The sequence below is a fragment of the Carcharodon carcharias genome, chromosome 28, assembly GCF_017639515.1.
Source record: "Carcharodon carcharias isolate sCarCar2 chromosome 28, sCarCar2.pri, whole genome shotgun sequence".
Classification (NCBI taxonomy): Eukaryota; Metazoa; Chordata; class Chondrichthyes; order Lamniformes; family Lamnidae; genus Carcharodon; species Carcharodon carcharias.
In genome coordinates, this window is record NC_054494.1 from 27167296 (window position 1) to 27180644 (window position 13349).

The following is a 13349-nucleotide window of genomic DNA, read 5'->3' on the forward strand; positions in this document are numbered from 1 at the left end:
TCCCCCACTCCTCCTGCCAGCTCAATGAGAGTCGCTACCCCACTCCCCCTGCCAGCTCACTGAGAGTCACTCCCCCACTCAACATGCCAGATCACCGAGAGTCAATCCTCCACTCCCCCTGCCAGCTCACTGAAAGTCACTCCCCCCCCTCCCCCTGCCAGCTCACTTGAGTCTCTCCCCTGCCACCTCACTGAGAGTCACTCCCCCTGCCAGTTCACTGAGAGTCTCTCTCCCTGCCAGCTCACTGTGATTCACACACCCACGCCCTCTGCCTGCTCACTGAGAGTCGCTACCCCTGCCAGCTCATTGAGAGTCACTCCCCCACTCCCCCTGCCATCTCACTGAGAGTCACTCCCCATGCCAGCTCACTGAGAGTCTCTCCCCCTGCCAGCTCACTGAGAATGACTCCACCACTCCCCCTGCCAGATCAGTTGAGTCTCTCCCCCTGCCAGCTCACAGAGAGTCACTCCCCCACTCCCCCTGCCAGCTCACTGAGAGTCACTCCCCCACTCCCCGTGCCAGCTCACTGAGAATCACTCCCCCTGCCAGCTCACTGAGAGTCGCTCCCCCAGTCCCCCTGCCAGCTCACTGAGAGTCACTCACCCTGCCAGCTCACTGAGAGTCACTCCCCCACTCCCCTTGCCAGTCCACTGAGAGTCACTCCCCCACTCCTCCTGCCAGCTCAATGAGAGTCGCTCCCCCACTCCCCCTGCCAGCTCACTGAGAGTCGCTCCCCCAGTCCCCCTGCCAGCTCACTGAGAGTCACTCCCCCTGCCAGCTCACTGAGAGTCACTCCCCCACTCCCCCTGCCAGCTCACTTGAGTCTCTCACCTGCTAGCTCACTGAGATTCACTCCCACACTCCCCGTGCCAGCTCACTGAGAATCACTCCCCCTGCCACCTCACTGAGAGTAACTCCCCCACTCCCCCTGCCAGCTCACTGAGAGCCTCTCCGCCTGCCAGCTCACTGAGAGTCACTCCCCCACTCTCCCTGCCAGCTCACTGAGAGTCACTCCCGCACTCCCCCTTCCAGCTTACTGAGAGTCACTCCCCCACATCCCCTGCCAGCTCACTGTGAGTCTCTCCCCCTGCCAGCTCACTGAGAGTCACTCCCCCACTCCCCCTGCCAGCTCAATGAGAGTCGATCCCCCTGCCAGCTCAATGAGAGTCACTCCCCCACTCCCTCTGCCAGCTCATTGAGAGTCTCTCACCCTGCCAGATCACTGAGAGTCACTCCCCCGCTCACCCTTCCAGCCCACTGAGAGTCAACCCCTTCCTGCCAGCCCACTGAGAGTCACTCCCCCAGTCCCCCTGCCAGCTCACTGAGAGTCACTCCCCCACTCCCCCTGCCAGCTCACTGAGATTCATTACCCCTGACAGCTCACTGAGAGTCTCTCCCCCTGCCAGCTCACTGAGAGTCACTCCCCCAGTCCCCCCGCCAGCTCACTGAGAGTCACTCCCCCACTCCCCCTGCCAGCTCACTGAGATTCATTACCCCTGCCAGCTCACTGAGAGTCTCTACCCCTGCCAGCTCACTGAGAGTCACTCCCCCAGTCCCCCCGCCAGCTCACTGAGAGTCACTCACCCACTCCCCCTGCCAGCTCACTGAGATTCATTACCCCTACCAGCTCACTGAGAGTCTCCCCCCCTGCCAGCTCACTGAGAGTCACTCCCCCACTCTCCCTGCCAGCTCACTGGGAGTCACTCCCCCTGCCAGCTCACTGATAGTCTCTCCCCCTGCCAGATCACTGAGAGTCACTCCCCCGCTCACCCTTCCAGCCCACTGAGAGTCAACCCCTTCCTGCCAGCCCACTGAGAGTCACTCCCCCAGTCCCCCCGCCAGCTCACTGAGAGTCACGCCCCCACTCCACCTGCCAGCACACTGAGAGTCACCCCACTGCCAGCTCACTGAGAGTCACTCCCCCTGCCAGCCCATTGCGAGTCACACCCCCTGCCAGCTTACTGAGACTCAGTACCCCTGCCAGCCCACTGAGAGTCACTCCCCCTGCCAGCTCACTGAGAGTCACTCACCCTGCCAGTCCACTGAGAGTTACTCCCCCACTCCCCTTGCCAGTCCACTGAGAGTCACTCCCCCACTCCTCCTGCCAGCTCACTGAGAGTCACTCCCCCACTCAACCTGCCAGCTCACCGAGAGTCAATCCCCCACTCCCCCTGCCAGGTCACTGAGAGTCACTCCCCCACTCCCCCAGCCAGCTCACTGAGAGTCTCTCCCCCTGCCAGCTCACTGTGATTCACTCACCCACGCCCTCTGCCTGCTCACTGAGAGTCACTCCCCCTGCCAGCTCACTGAGAGTCACTACCCCAATCCCCCTGCCAGCTCACTGAGAGTCACTCCCCCTGCCAGCTCACCGAGAGTCTCTCCCCCAGCCAGCTCACTGAGAATGTTTCCCCCACTCCCCCTGCCAGCTCACTTGAGTCTCTCCCCCTGCCAGCTCACTGAGAATCACTCCCCCTGCCAGCTCACTGATAGTCTCTCCACCTGCCAGATCACTGAGAGTCACTCCCCCACTCACCCTTCCAGCCCACTGAGAGTCAACCCCTTCCTGCCAGCCCACTGAGAGTCACTCCCCCAGTCCCCCCGCCAGCTCACTGAGAGTCACTCCTCCTGCCAGCCCGCTGAGAGTCACTCCCCCTGCCAGCTCACTGAGAGTCACTCCCCCTGCCAGCCCATTGCGAGTCACACCCCCTGCCAGCTTACTGAGACTCAGTACCCCTGCCAGCCCACTGAGAGTCACTCCCCCTGCCAGCTCACTGAGAGTCACTCACCCTGTCAGCTCACTGAGAGTTACTCCCCCACTCCCCTTGCCAGTCCACTGAGAGTCACTCCCCCACTCCTCCTGCCAGCTCAATGAGAGTCGCTCCCCCAATCCCCCTGCCAGCTCACTGAGAGTCACTCCCCCACTCAACCTGCCAGCTCACCGAGAGTCAATCCCCCACTCCCCCTGCCAGCTCACTGAGAGTCACTCCCCCACTCCCCCAGCCAGCTCACTGAGAGTCTCTCCCCCTGCGAGCTCACTGTGATTCACTCACCCACGCCCTCTGCCTGCTTACTGAGAGTCGCTCCCCCTGCCAGCTCACTGACAGTCACTACCCCAATCCCCCTGCCAGCTCACTGAGAGTCACTCCCCCTGCCAGCTCACTGAGAGTCTCTCCCCCAGCCAGCTCACTGAGAATGACTCCCCCACTCCCCCTGCCAGCTCACTTGAGTCTCTCCCCCTGCCAGCTCACTGAGAGTCACTCCCCCACTCCCCGTGCCAGCTCACTGAGAATCACTCCCCCTGCCAGCTCACTGAGAGTCACTCCCCTACTCCCCCTCCCAGCTCACTGAGAGACACTCCCCCTGCCAGCTCACTGAGAGTCTCTCCCCCTGCCAGCTCACTGAGAATGACTCCCCCACTCCCCCGCCAGCTCACTTGAGTCTCTCCCCCTGCCAGCTCACTGAGAGTCACTCCCCCACTCCCCGTGCCAGCTCACTGAGAGTCACTCCCCCACTCCCCCTGCCAGCTCACTGAGAGTCACTGCCCCACTCCCTGTGCCAGCTCACTGAAAATCACTCCCCCTGCCAGCTCACTGAGAGTCGCTCCCCCAGTCCCCCTGCCAGCTCACTGAGAGTCACTCACTCTGCCAGCTCACTGAGAGTCACTTCCCCACTCCCCTTGCCAGTCCACTGAGAGTCACTCCCCCACTCCTCCTGCCAGCTAAATGAGAGTTGCTCCCCCACTCCCCCTGCCAGCTCACTGAGAGTCACTCCCCCACTCAACATGCCAGATCACCGAGAGTCAATCCCCCACTCCCCCTGCCAGCTCACTGAAAGTCACTCCCCCCCCTCCCCCTGCCAGCTCACTTGAGTCTCTCCCCTGCCACCTCACTGAGAGTCACTCCCACACTCCCCGTGCCAGCTCACTGAGAATCACTCCGCCTGCCAGCTCACTGAGAGTCACTCCCCCACTCTCCCTGCCAGCTCACTGAGAGTCTCTCTCCCTGCCAGCTCACTGAGAGTCACTCCCACACTCCCCGTGCCAGCTCACTGAGAGTCACTCCCCCTGCCAGCCCACTGAGAGTCACACGCCCTGCCAGCTTACTGAGAGTCAATACCACTGCCAGTCCACTGAGAGTCACTCCCCCTGCCAGCTCACTGTGAGTCACTCACGCTGCCAGCTCACTGAGTGTTACTCCCCCACTCCCCTTGCCAGTCCACTGAGAGTCACTCCCCCACTCCTCCTGCCAGCTCAATGAGAGTCGCTCCCCCACTCCCCCTGCCAGCTCACTGAGAGTCACTCCCCCACTCAACATGCCAGATCACCGAGAGTCAATCCCCCACTCCCCCTGCCAGCTCACTGAGAGTCACTCCCCCACTCCCCCTGCCAGCTCACTGAAAGTCACTCCCCCCCCTCCCCCTGCCAGCTCACTTGAGTCTCTCCCCTGCCACCTCACTGAGAGTCACTCCCACACTCCCCGTGCCAGCTCACTGAGAGTCACTCCCCCTGCCAGCCCACTGAGAGTCACACGCCCTGCCAGCTTACTGAGAGTCAATACCACTGCCAGTCCACTGAGAGTCACTCCCCCTGCCAGCTCACTGTGAGTCACTCACGCTGCCAGCTCACTGAGTGTTACTCCCCCACTCCCCTTGCCAGTCCACTGAGAGTCACTCCCCCACTCCTCCTGCCAGCTCAATGAGAGTCGCTCCCCCACTCCCCCTGCCAGCTCACTGAGAGTCACTCCCCCACTCAACATGCCAGATCACCGAGAGTCAATCCCCCACTCCCCCTGCCAGCTCACTGAGAGTCACTCCCCCACTCCCCCTGCCAGCTCACTGAGAGTCACTCCCCCACTCCCCCTGCCAGCTCACTGAGAGTCACTCCCACACTCCCCGTGCCAGCTCACTGAGAATCACTCCGCCTGCCAGCTCACTGAGTGTCACTCCCCCACTCTCCCTGCCAGCTCACTGAGTGTCACTCCCGCACTCCCCCTGCCAGCTTACTGAGAGTCACTCCCCCACATCCCCTGCCAGCTCACTGAGAGTCTCTCTCCCTGCCAGCTCACTGAGAGTCACTCCCCTACTCCCCCTGCCAGCTCACTGAGAGTCTCTCCCCCTGCCAGCTCACTGAGAATGACTCCCCCACTCCCCCGCCAGCTCACTTGAGTCTCTCCCCCTGCCAGCTCACTGAGAGTCACTCCCCCACTCCCCGTGCCAGCTCACTGAGAGTCACTGCCCCACTCCCCGTGCCAGCTTACTGAAAATCACTCCCCCTGCCAGCTCACTGAGAGTCACTTCCCCACTCCCCTTGCCAGTCCACTGAGAGTCACTCCCCCACTCCTCCTGCCAGCTAAATGAGAGTCGCTCCCCCACTCCCCCTGCCAGCTCACTGAGAGTCACTCCCCCACTCAACAAGCCAGATCACCGAGAGTCAATCCCCCACTCCCCCTGCCAGCTCACTGAAAGTCACGCCCCCCCCTCCCCCTGCCAGCTCACTTGAGTCTCTCCCCTGCCACCTCACTGAGAGTCACTCCCACACTCCCCGTGCCAGCTCACTGAGAATCACTCCCCCTGCCAGCTCACTGAGAGTCACTCCGCCTGCCAGCTCACTGAGAGTCACTTCCCCACTCTCCCTGCCAGCTCACTGAGTGTCACTCCCGCACTCCCCCTGCCAGCTTACTGAGAGTCACTCCCCCACATCCCCTGCCAGCTCACTGAGAGTCTCTCCCCCTGCCAGCTCACTGAGAGTCACTCCCCCACTCCCCCTGCCAGCTCACTGAGAGTCATTACCCCTGCCAGCTCACTGAGAGTCTCTCCCCCTGCAAGCTCACTGAGAGTCACTCCCCCACTCCCCCTGCCAACTCACTGAGAGTCACTCCCCCTGCCAGCTCACTGAGAGTCACTCCCCCACTACCCCTGCCAGCTCACTGAGAGTCTCACCCCCTGTCAGATCAATGAGAGTCACTCCCCCACCCCCTGCCAGCTCACCGAGATTCTCTCCCGCTGACAGATCACTGAGAGTCACTCCCCGACTCCCCCTTCCAGCCCACTAAGAGTCACCCCTGCCTGCCAGCTCACTGAGAGTCACTCCCCCACTCCCCCTGCCAGCTCACTGAGAGTCACTGCCCCACTCCCCGTGCCAGCTCACTGAGAATCACTCCCCCTGCCAGCTCACTGAGTGTCACTCCCCCTGCCAGCTCACTGAGAGTCACTCCCCCTGCCAGCTCACTGAGAGTCAATACCACTGCCAGCCCACTGAGAGTCACTCCCCCTGCCAGCTCACTGAGAGTCACTCCCCCTGCCAGCCCACTGAGAGTCACACCCCCTGCCAGCTTACTGAGAGTCAATACCACTGCCAGCCCAATGAGAGTCACTCCCCCTGCCAGCTCACTGTGAGTCACTCACGCTGCCAGCTCACTGAGTGTTACTCCCCCACTCCCCATGCCAGTCCACTGAGAGTCACTCCCCCACTCCTCCTGCCAGCTCAATGAGAGTCGCTCCCCCACTCCCCCTGCCAGCTCACTGAGAGTCACTCCCCCACTCAACATGCCAGATCACCGAGAGTCAATCCCCCACTCCCCCTGCCAGCTCACTGAGAGTCACTCCCCCACTCCCCCTGCCAGCTCACTGAGTGTTACTACCCCACTCCCCTTGCCAGTCCACTGAGAGTCACTCCCCCACTCCTCCTGCCAGCTCAATGAGAGTCGCTCCCCCACTCCCCCTGCCAGCTCACTGAGAGTCACTCCCCCACTCAACATTCCAGATCACCGCGAGTCAATCCCCCACTCCCCCTTGCCAGCTCACTGAGAGTCACTCCCCCACTCCCCCTGCCAGCTCACTTGAGTCTCTCCCCTGCCAGCTCACTGAGAGTCACTCCCACACTCCCCGTGCCAGCTCACTGAGAATCACTCCCCCTGACAGCTCACTGAGAGTAACTCCCCCAATCCCCCTGCCAGCTCACTGAGAGTATCTCCGCCTGCCAGCTCACTGAGAGTCACTCCCCCACTCTCCCTGCCAGCTCACTGAGAGTCACTCCCCCACTCTCCCTGCCAGCTCACTGAGAGTCACTCCCGCACTCCCCCTGTCAGCTTACTGAGCGTCACTCCCCCACATCCCCTGCCAGCTCACTGAGAGTCTCTCCCCCTGCCAGCTCACTGAGAGTCACTCCCCCACTCCCCCTGCCAGCTCACTGAGAGTCATTACACCTGCCAGCTCACTGAGAGTCTCTCCCCCTGCCGGCTCACTGAGAGTCACTCCCCCACTCCCCCTGCCAGCTCACTGAGAGTCACTCCCCCTGCCAGCTCACTGAGAGTCTCTCCCCCTGCCAGCTCACTTAGAGTCACTACCCCACTCCCCCTGCCAGCTCACTGAGAGTCTCTCCCCCTGCCAGATCACTGAGAGTCACTCGCCCATACCCCTGCCAGCTCACTGAGAGTCTCACCCCCTGCCAGATCACTGAGAGGCACTCCCCCACTCACCCTTCCAGCCCACTGAGAGTCACCGCTGCCTGCCAGCCCACTGAGAGTCACTCCACCACTCCCCCTGCCAGCCCACTGAGAGTCACCCTACTGCCTTCTCACTGTGAGTCACTCCCCCTGCCAGCTCACTGAGAGTCACTCCCCCTGCCAGCTCACTGAGAGTCACTCCCCCTGCCAGCCCACTGAGATTCACACCCCCTGCCAGCTTACTGAGAGTCAATACCCCTGCCAGCCCACTGAGAGTCACTCCTCCTGCCAGCTCACTGAGAGTCACTCACCCTGCCAGCTCACTGAGAGTCACTCACCCACTCCCCTTGCCAGTCCACTGACAGTCACTCCCCCAATCCCCCTGCCAGCTCACTGAGTCACTCCCCCACTCAACCTGCCAGCTCACCGAGAGTCAATCCCCCACTCCCCCTGCCAGCTCACTGAGAGTCTCTCCCCCTGCCAGCTCACTGTGATTCACTCACCCACGCCCTCTGCCTGCTCACTGAGAGTCGCTCCCCCTGCCAGCTCACTGAGAGTCACTCCCCCACTCCCCCTGCCAGTTCACTGAGAGTCACTCCCCCTGCCAGCTCACTGAGAGTCTCACCCCCTGCCAGCTCACTGAGAATGACTCCCCCACTCCCCCTGCCAGCTCAGTTGAGTCTCTCCCCCTGCCAGCTCACTGTGATTCACTCACCCACGCCCTCTGCCTGCTCACTGAGAGTCGCTCCCCCTGCCAGCTCACTGAGAGTCACTCCCCCACTCCCCCTGCCAGCTCACTGAGAGTCACTCCCCCTGCCAGCTCACTGAGAGTCTCGCCCCCTGCCAGCTCACTGAGAATGACTCCCCCACTTCCCCTGCCAGCTCAGTTGAGTCTCTCCCCCTGCCAGCTCACTGACAGTCACTCCCCCACTCCCCGTGCCAGCTCACTGAGAATCACTCCCCCTGCCAGCTCACTGATAGTCACTCCCCCACTCCCCCTGCCAGCTCACTGAGAGTCACTAGCACACTCCCCGTGCCAGCTCACTGAGAATCATTCCCCATGCCTGCTCACTGAGATTCGCTCCCCCAGTCCCCCTGCCAGCTCACTGAGAGTCACTCACCCTGCCAGCTCACTGAGAGTCACTCCCCCACTCCCCTTGCCAGCTCACTGAGAGTCACTCCCCCACTCCCCCTGCCAGCCCACTGAGAGTCACCCCACTGCCACCTCACTGAGAGTCACTCCACCTGCCAGCCCTCTGAGAGTCACTCCCCCTGCCAGCCCACTGAGAGTCACACCTCCTGCCAGCTTACTGAGAGTCAATACCCCTGCCAGCCCACTGAGAGTCACTCCCCCTGCCAGCTCACTGAGAGTCACTCACCCTGCCAGCTCACTGAGAGTCACTTCCCCATTCCCCCTGCCAGCTCACTGAGAGTCACTCCCCCACTCAACCTGCCAGCTCACCGAGAGTCAATCCCCCACTCCCCCTGCCAGCTCACTGAGAGTCAATACCACTGCCAGCCCATTGAGAGTCACTCCCCCTGCCAGCTCACTGAGAGTCACTCCCCCTGCCAGCCCACTGAGAGTCACACCCCCTGCCAGCTTACTGAGAGTCAATACCACTGCCAGCCCACTGAGAGCAACTCCCCCTGCCAGCTCACTGTGAGTCACTCACGCTGCCAGCTCACTGAGTGTTACTACCCCACACCCCTTGCCAGTCCACTGAGAGTCACTCCCCCACTCCTCCTGCCAGCTCAATGAGAGTCGCTCCCCCACTCCCCCTGCCAGCTCACTGAGAGTCACTCCCCCACTCAACATTCCAGATCACCGCGAGTCAATCCCCCACTCCCCCTTGCCAGCTCACTGAGAGTCACTCCCCCACTCCCCCTGCCAGCTCACTTGAGTCTCTCCCCTGCCAGCTCACTGAGAGTCACTCCCACACTCCCCGTGCCAGCTCACTGAGAATCACTCCCCCTGCCAGCTCACTGAGAGTAACTCCCCCAATCCCCCTGCCAGCTCACTGAGAGTATCTCCGCCTGCCAGCTCACTGAGTGTCACTCCCCCACTCTCCCTGCCAGCTCACTGAGAGTCACTCCCCCACTCACCCTGCCAGCTCACTGAGAGTCATTACACCTGCCAGCTCACTGAGAGTCACTCCCCCACTCCCCCTGCCAGCTCACTGAGAGTCACTCCCCCTGCCAGCTCACTGAGAGTCTCTCCCCCTGCCAGCTCACTTAGAGTCACTACCCCACTCCCCCTGCCAGCTCACTGAGAGTCTCTCCCCCTGCCAGATCACTGAGAGTCACTCCCCCATACCCCTGCCAGCTCACTGAGAGTCTCACCCCCTGCCAGATCACTGAGAGGCACTCCCCCACTCACCCTTCCAGCCCACTGAGAGTCACCGCTGCCTGCCAGCCCACTGAGAGTCACTCCCCCAGTTCCCCTGCCAGCTCACTGAGAGTCACTCCCCCACTCCCCCTGCCAGCCCACTGAGAGTCACCCCACTGCCAGCTCACTGAGAGTCACTCCCCCTGCCAGCTCACTGAGAGTCACTCCCCCTGCCAGCTCACTGAGAGTCTCTCCCCCTGCCAGCCCACTGAGATTCACACCCCCTGCCAGCTTACTGAGAGTCAATACCCCTGCCAGCCCACTGAGAGTCACTCCCCCTGCCAGCTCACTGAGAGTCGCTCCCCCTGCCAGCTCACTGAGAGTCACTCCCCCACTCCCCCTGCCAGCTCACTGAGAGTCACTCCCCCTGCCAGCTCACTGAGAGTCTCGCCCCCTGCCAGCTCACTGAGAATGACTCCCCCACTCCCCCTGCCAGCTCAGTTGAGTCTCTCCCCCTGCCAGCTCACTGACAGTCACTCCCCCACTCCCCGTGACAGCTCACTGAGAATCACTCCCCCTGCCAGCTCACTGATAGTCACTCCCCCACTCCCCCTGCCAGCTCACTGAGAGTCACTAGCACACTCCCCGTGCCAGCTCACTGAGAATCATTCCCCATGCCTGCTCACTGAGATTCGCTCCCCCAGTCCCCCTGCCAGCTCACTGAGAGTCACTCACCCTGCCAGCTCACTGAGAGTCACTCCCCCACTCCCCTTGCCAGCTCACTGAGAGTCACTCCCCCACTCCCCCACTCCCCCTGCCAGCCCACTGAGAGTCACCCCACTGCCACCTCACTGAGAGTCACTCCACCTGCCAGCCCTCTGAGAGTCACTCCCCCTGCCAGCCCATTGAGAGTCACACCTCCTGCCAGCTTACTGAGAGTCAATACCCCTGCCAGCCCACTGAGAGTCACTCCCCCTGCCAGCTCACTGAGAGTCACTCACCCTGCCAGCTCACTGAGAGTCACTTCCCCATTCCCCCTGCCAGCTCACTGAGAGTCACTCCCCCACTCAACCTGCCAGCTCACCGAGAGTCAAGCCCCCACTCCCCCTGCCAGCTCACTGAGAGTCACTCCCCCACTCCCCCTGCCAGCTCACTGAGAGTCACTCCCCCACTCCCCTTGCCAGCCCACTGGGAGTCACTCCCCCACTCCTCCTGCCAGCTCAATGAGAGTCGCTACCCCACTCCCCCTGCCAGCTCACTGAGTGTCACTCCCCCACTCAACAAGCCAGATCACCGAGAGTCAATCCATCACTCCCCCTGCCAGCTCACTGAAAGTCACTCCCACCCCTCCCCCTGCCAGCTCACTTGAGTCTCTCCCCTGCCACCTCACTGAGAGTCACTCCCACACTCCCCGTGCCAGCTCACTGAGAATCACTCCCCCTGCCAGCTCACTGAGAGTAACTCCCCCACTCCCCCGCCAGCTCACTGAGAGTCTCTCCGCCTGCCAGCTCACTGAGAGTCACTCCCCCACTCTCCCTGCCAGCTCACTGAGTGTCACTCCCGCACTCCCCCTGCCAGCTTACTGAGAGTCACTCCCCCACATCCCCTGCCAGCTCACTGAGAGTCTCTCCCCCTGCCAGCTCACTGAGAGTCACTCCCCCACTCCCCCTGCCAGCTCACTGAGAGTCATTACCCCTGCCAGCTCACTGAGAGTCTCTCCCCCTGCCAGCTAACTGAGAGTCACTCCCCCACTCCCCCTGCCAACTCACTGAGAGTCACTCCCCCTGCCAGCTCACTGAGAGTCACTCCCCCACTACCCCTGCCAGCTCACTGAGAGTCTCACCCCCTGTCAGATCAATGAGAGTCACTCCCCCACTCCCCCTGCCAGCTCACCGAGATTCTCTCCCGCTGCCAGATCACTGAGAGTCACTCCCCCACTCCCCCTTCCAGCCCACTGAGAGTCACCCCTGCCTGCCAGCTCACTGAGAGTCACTCCCCCACTCCCCCTGCCAGCTCACTGAGAGTCACTGCCCCACTCCCCGTGCCAGCTCACTGCGAATCACTCCCCCTGCCAGCTCACTGAGAGTCACTCCCCCTGCCAGCTCACTGAGAGTCACTCCCCCTGCCAGCTCACTGAGAGTCAATACCACTGCCAACCCACTGAGAGTCACTCCCCCTGCCAGCTCTCTGAGTGTCACTCCCCCTGCCAGCTCTCTGAGAGTCACTCCCCCTGCCAGCCCACTGAGAGTCACTCCCCCTGCCAGCTCACTGTGAGTCACTCACCCTGCCAGCTCACTGAGAGTCACTCCCCCACTCCCCTTGCCAGTCCACTGAGAGTCACTCCCCCACTCCTCCTGCCAGCTCAATGAGAGTCGCTCCCCCACTCCCCCTGCCAGCTCACTGAGAGTCACTCCCCCACTCAACCTGCCAGATCACCGAGAGTCAATCCCCCACTCCCCCTGCCAGCTCACTGAGAGTCACTGCCCCACTCCCCCTGCCAGCTCACTTGACTCTCTCCCCTGCCAGCTCAATGAGAGTCACTCCCACACTCCCCGTGCCAGCTCACTGAGAATCACTCCCCCTGCCAGCTCTCTGAGAGTAACTCCCCCAATCCCCCTGCCAGCTCACTGAGAGTATCTCCGCCTGCCAGCTCACTGAGAGTCACTCCCCCACTCTCCCTGCCAGCTCACTGAGAGTCACTCCCGCACTCCCCCTGTCAGCTTACTGAGAGTCACTCCCCCACATCCCCTGCCAGCTCACTGAGAGTCTCTTCCCCTGCCAGATCAGTGAGAGTCACTCCCCCACTCCCCCTGCCAGCTCACTGAGAGTCATTACCCCTGCCAGCTCACTGAGAGTCTCTCCCACTGCCAGCTCACTGAGAGTCACTCCACCACTCCCCCTGTCAGCTCACTGAGAGTCACTCCCCCTGCCAGCTCACTGAGAGTCTCACCCCCTGCCAGCTCACTTAGAGTCACTCCCCCACTCCCCCTGCCAGCTCACTGAGAGTCTCTCCCCCTGCCAGCTTACTGAGAGTCAATCCCCCTGCCAGCCCAATGAGAGTCACTCCCCCTGCCAGCTCACTGAGAGTCACTCACCCTGCCAGCTCACTGAGAGTCATTCCCCCACTCCCCTTGCCAGTCCACTGAGAGTCACTCCCCGACTCCTCCTGCCAGCTCAATGAGAGTCGCTACCCCAATCCCCCTGCCAGCTCACTGAGTCACTCCCCCACTCAACCTGCCAGCTCACCGAGAGTCACTCCCCCACTCCCCCAGCAAGCTCACTGAGAGACACTCCCACTGCCAGCTCACTGAGAGTCACTCCCCCACTCCCCCTGCCAGCTCACTGAGAGTCACTCCCCCTGCCAGCTCACTGAGAGTCTCGCCCCCTGCCAGCTCACTGAGAATGACTCCCCCACTCCCCCTGCCAGCTCAGTTGAGTCTCTCCCCCTGCCAGCTCACTGAGAGTCACTCCCCCACTCCCCGTGCCAGCTCACTGAGAATCATTCCCTGTGCCAGCTCACTGAGATTCGCTCCCCCAGTCCCCCTGCCAGCTCACTGAGAGTCACTCACCCTGCCAGCTCA